The sequence below is a fragment of the Vombatus ursinus genome, unplaced genomic scaffold (assembly GCF_900497805.2).
Source record: "Vombatus ursinus unplaced genomic scaffold, bare-nosed wombat genome assembly UNPS02014841.1, whole genome shotgun sequence".
In the NCBI taxonomy this organism is placed as follows: Eukaryota; Metazoa; Chordata; class Mammalia; order Diprotodontia; family Vombatidae; genus Vombatus; species Vombatus ursinus.
Window position 1 is genome coordinate 24,408,770 of NW_020954619.1, and position 5,974 is coordinate 24,414,743.

Below are 5,974 nucleotides of genomic sequence, written 5' to 3' on the forward strand. Positions count from 1 at the left end.
AATTAAAACAAAACCATTGGGCCAAAAGGAGTTAAGAAGAAGCAGAGAACAGTAGGTTGGGACAGAGGTGGTGTGGGAAGGGGGCTGAAAAATAGGATTTGACAAGCAGGAACAGGGATAAGAAAATTCATTTTAATAACATTCCACAAACAAGATCAAGCACCTACTAAGTTCAAGTCAAGTCAACAAGCATTTATTAAGTTCTTACTGATTTAGTGTCAGATACTATGCTAAGAGTTGGGAATATCCATACTAGTAGAATGAAACCCCTGTCCTCATGGATCTTACATTCTAATGGAGAAAGACACCAAAAAAAAGGAAACTGAAGAGTTGGGGAAGGGAGAGGGAGGCATCTAAGCAGGGACATGGTTGAGATAGTTCAGAGAGTCAGGAATGCAGCCTGGAGAGGAATGAAGATATAGTTGGCCTGGACATATCCCTAAAATGGTCGTACTAGTAGGAACCGATCAATCACTGGAAGAGGTCCCAGGGGTAGAGAGTACTTGCAGCGTGAAAAATACAGGGATGATTTGGAACTTCTAAAGGGAAGAAATTTCTGTGGTATGGTAGAGAAAATCTCAAGTGTGGTTTGGAGAGTCTTTGAGTCTGGGTAATTTGAAGACAAAGATAAAGGAGTATCTGCTTTCAAGAACCTTTTTGGAAGGAGGAAACATAAAGATAAGTAAGTTGACAGTTTATGCACAGTAAATGCAAAATAATTTAAGGGCTCTGTTGGAGCTCATGAGAATATAATCTCATTGCCTATAAGGATTATTTCATTCTTTACATTTGTATACTCAGAACCTAGCACAGTACCTGGCATCTAGTAGGTGTTGTTCAGTCATTTTCAGTTGAGTCCAACTCTTCATGATCCCATTTGGGGTTTTCTTGGCAAAGCTACTGGAGTGGTTTGCCATTTCTTTCTCCAGTTCATTTTATAGATGAGGCAAATAGGGTTAAGTGACTTGCCCAGGGTCACATATTTAATAAGTGTGCGAGGCCAAATTTGAACTCAGGAAGATTCTTCCTAACTCCAGGCCTGGCACTCTATCCACTGTCCCACCTAATTGCCCCACGTTGAAAAAATATTCATGTTTGACTGAGTGATTCAGAAGAGTATTCAGACCTTGGGAGATCAATTAGATCTCACTTAGAAGCTGGCAGCTGAGAGGAGATATGAAGGAAGCTATCGATTTTAAAGAATTGAGGAGGTAAAGCATTCCAAGCATTGAGGATATCTTGAACAAAAGTAGGGAGGTAGAGTAGATGCAGTGTCATATATAGGGAATGACAAATAGACCAGGTTGGTTAGAACATAGAGTTCCTGAGGAAAATGCTATAAAATATGCCTGAAAAGGTAGGCTAGAAGCAGATTATAAAGGACTCTAAATTGCATAGGAGCTAGTATTCTATCATAGAGGTGATAGGAAATCACTGAAGTTTTTAAAACAGGAAAGCGGCATGGTGCTGTCCTTGCCTGCTCACTTTCACTCCTATATTCAATCTATTGCCATGACCAACCAATCCTTTACAACAAATATCTTTTTTTCCTCTGGCACTGCCATTCTTTGTACAGGCTATCTTCATCTTACAGGTGGTCTACTGAAATAATTTACTGATTGTTTGCCTTGCCTTAAGCTCTTCCCCACTCCAGTACATTCTCTATTCAGCTACCAAAATGATCTTCCCAAAGCACAGCCCTGATCATGTTATCCAATTCATCTCAGACAAAGTGCTGGGCCTGGAGTTAGGAAGGCCTGAGTTTAAATATGGTCTCAGACACTTTCTAGCTCTGTGACCTGGGCAAGTCATTCATTCTCTGTTCGCTTCAATTTCCTGAATTGTAAAATGGGGGTCTTTCAAGGTTATTGTGAAGATCAAATGAGATAATATTTGTAAACAATGACTCAATTCTTAGTACAAATAGGTGCTATATAAATGCTAGCTATTATTTACCATTATTAATCTACAAAGTTCAGTAACTCTTAACCTCTAGGATCAAATAAAAAATTAAATTAAAAATCCTTCATAACCTGGTCCCTCCCTACATTTCTAGTCTTCTTATACCTTACTCTTGGCAACTAGGTGGCACAGTGGATAGCACATCAGGCTTGGAGTCAGGAAGACTCAGCTTCCTGAGTTCAAATCTGGCCTTAGACACTTACTAGCTGTGTGACCCTGGGCAAGCCACTTAACCCTGTTTGCCAGTTTCCTCATTTGTAAAATGAACTGGAGAAAGAAATGGCAAACCGCTCTAGTATGTTTGCCAAGGAAACCCCAAACTGGGTCATGAAGAATTGGACAGAACTGAAAAATGACTGAACAACAACAAATACCTTACTTCCCTCCACATACTCTGTGATCCACTGAAATTGGCCTCCTTGCTGTTCTTCAAATAGGACATTCCATCTCCTGACTGTCTTTTGACTGATTGTCTTCCATACTTGGAATCTCTAACTCCTCTCTTTCCTTTCTTTCTTCACATTTTAATTGAAATCCCACATTCTTTAATAAGCCTTTCTGAGTTGCCCCTAATGTTGGTGCCTTCCCTTCTGTGATTGGTTCCATTTTATCTTGCTGTATATAAGATTTTATTTCTCCCCATTACACTGTGAGGGAATTGATTGGTTTTCACATTTTCTTATACCCTCAGTGCTTACAGTGTATGACATGTAGTAGGTGTTTAATAAATGCTTGTTGACTCATTTTGCTTATTGTTTGTTGACAATAAAAAAGCATTTGATTTGACAGAGCAAACATAACTTTAAAGGTTCTCCTCCAACATATTGTCTTCTTCCATTCATATGTTAAAATTGTAAGAGATTTTTTAAAACGTGCAACAACAAATAGAAGTTTTTTTTGGAGGAATCTCAGATATTCGTAGGAAACAAAGCACAAAAGGGGAGATTTTTCACCAAAGCTTTTGCCATTATCATGGAGAATGTCCAATAAAGGGTCCAGATGGAAGAATGAATACCCATAAACAATGAGGTTTTCAAGATATCCCTATCTGAGGGTAACATTGTCCTGATTATATCAAGACTGAGAAAATTGTAGTCTCTTAAATGAGGTCACTTATCATTCAAAAAGTTCAGCCTAATTACCCATGGAAGAAAAACCTCACGGATGAAGAATGACTATTGTACATACTATGATTTTCAATCCATAGAGCTAGACCTTTAGTGAAACCAAAACAGCCTATTTGTAACTTAGCTTTTTTATAGTTTACTTTATTTTTTCCCCACAGACCAAGATATCTTTAAAATGGAGGGTCCCCTTGGGGAGGAGAGCAACACTCATGGTTAAGTCTGGAGAATAAAAGATATTTGGTCTGAATTCTCCTGCCATTACAGATTTAAGGTAGAACTCACCAGTGGGAGAAGGCATTTGCAGAAGCAGAATGAGGAGGCAACTGAGGCATGATCATATGTTATATCAGCCATATGACCTTGGGCAAATATTATGACTGATCCTTTTCTCTGGCCTTGGACTTTTGTGACTGGAGTGTGATTGATATATGAATTTTAGCCTACAAAAGTAAGGCTAAGTCATGGATCAAGTCCCTGTATGAAATTTAAGTCATTTATTATTTCATTTTATTCTAAACCATTAATGCATTCCCTAATTTGGTAGATTCACTTTCTAAATCAAAGAAACAGTTGTATTAAGTTGAGTGTATTGTAACTATTTTTTTTTTTTGCGTGTGCAGTTAGGGTTTGAGGACTAACTGGCATCCTGGGATTTGTAATTCAGAGGGTCAAACACTCTCTCTAAGGCCTGAGAGTTACTCGAGACTATCTTCAGCAGAAGGTGGATTTAAATCATATTAATTAGAAACAAAGAAATTAGCACAATATTAGATACTTAATAAATGCTTGATTGACAGACTTTAAAGTCTCTCTCTCTTTCTTTCTGTCTCTGTCTTTCTGTCTCTGTCTCTATCTCTCTGTCTCTGTCTCAGTCTCTTTCTGGTAAGATATTAGCAGTAGTAGAATAGCATTTGGGAGATGGACCCTACCTTGGACTTGAGCCAAATTAGAAAGAATTGATTGCACAGGGGCAATAACTTATTTGAGAAGCCAAAAGAAGAAACTGAAAAGGAGAGGAATGATGGGAAAAAAGAAGGGAGAAATAAAATTTGGCCATCCAACCCTGCAAGCACTTTGGAAGATACCTTAAATTGAATTTGTATTCACATTTTTAAGGACTTTGGACATTCCTTTTCCCCCAAGATTTACAACTTTCCTAACTTCCTATCCTATTCCTGATTAGTAATAGATAATATAATATTCTGCTTGCTTGCTTTACTTAAACTTTTCCTGTATTCTGATTTTGGTTCAAACATAAAAAGATCAGAGCTTAGCTAGAGAGATATGGAACTTTAAATTAGGAAAAAGAGCTAAATCTTTGTCTGAGAGTTAGAAATTTTCCTAACTGGGGATTCAGAGCAATTGTGATTGGATTATTAATTTGTCATTCTATATAAGTTCCATCAAACAGTAGAGAAAAGATGGCAGACAGATAAGCACTACTGAATTGTACATAGGCTAAAAGTATGCTAGCTGTCCCAATAGGGTCAGTGTGCCTAATTACATTTACTGCTTCCAAAGTGAGAAGGGAAAGCGGGCAGGGTGGGAAAAAAAGCACGACCCAGAATAGATTCTGCTCAGCCCCTTCCAGAAAAGGAGAGGGAGCAGAAAATATCAAGAACTGTTCACAGAGCCACCCACCAGTGTTATACTAGCATATTGCATTAATAGTTTTCTACAGAATATACTATAACTGCTTGTAAATTGGTTTAAGTGATTAATGTTTCTGTGGATTTCCTATCTCACCGCTCTTGGTAACTCTTGTAAGAATCCTTGTGGTTTATGCTTTGCTATCCTGCTTCATTTCTACCTCCTCCCCCTCTCCCCCCCCAAGGTAAAGGTAGGATTTTAAAGGTCATCCTTGAATAATTGGGAAAAACTGAAAAATTCTTACTTCTCATCTAGATAATAACCACCTCAGTCTCAAATTGCTGTGAATGTTGAATATGTGCCCAGAACTCGAAAACCAATCATTAGATCAGGAAGAACAGGCTATGACCTCATTCACTGTTATCCTGGGCAGAGTTCCCCAAACCTTCAAGACCAGATCAAAGGAAAGACTTCTACCAAAAAGCTATATAACTGAATTGTAGGATGATAGATTAAAAATTGGAAAGGACGTCAGAGCTCATGAAGTTCATTTTTCTTCTTCCCTCACCCCATTTTACAGATGAGGAAACTGAAGCTGAGAAAGGTTAAGTGACTTGTTTAAAGCTCATACTAAATGCTTGAGATGAGATTTTTAATCCAAATCTCCTCGATTCCAAGTTTAACTATATCACACTATCTCCCATCAGAAGTCAGCTTTTTTCCTCCTTCTGATAAGGAAGAATAAGCTGGACTGAATTTACATTTGTAGTGAAGATTCATCTACCTGTCCTCTACACATATGAGAGCACACTGTTGGTATGAAACATAGAAAATCATCAGAGGTACAGGAGGATTAGATACATCTGTATTCTAACATTAAATAATACTTTGAGGTTTTCAAAATGTATTATCTCATTTTATCCTTGCAACAACCCTGGAAGATGTGTGCTACTTTTTGTCTCTGTTTTATATATGAGGAAACAGACAGACAAAAATTAAGTTACTTGCTCAGTCACACAGTAAATTTCTGAAGCTGGTTTTAAACTCAGGTCTTCCTGACTCTAGTTCCAGTGCTCTATCTACTATACCACCTAGCTGCTACATTTTGGAAAATATGAGTGTGTCATATGCCTCAATGACACTTTCTGACCCCCTTTGGCTGTGTCAATTATATGTTGGACTCTGTTTTTGCTTTTTAATATTACCTTTGTAATGCTAAAGCATATAAGCTTATGTAGCAGCATAGAACAAGTCTTCAATAGCAAAGGTGTCAAACACATGCCCTCCATGTGCAT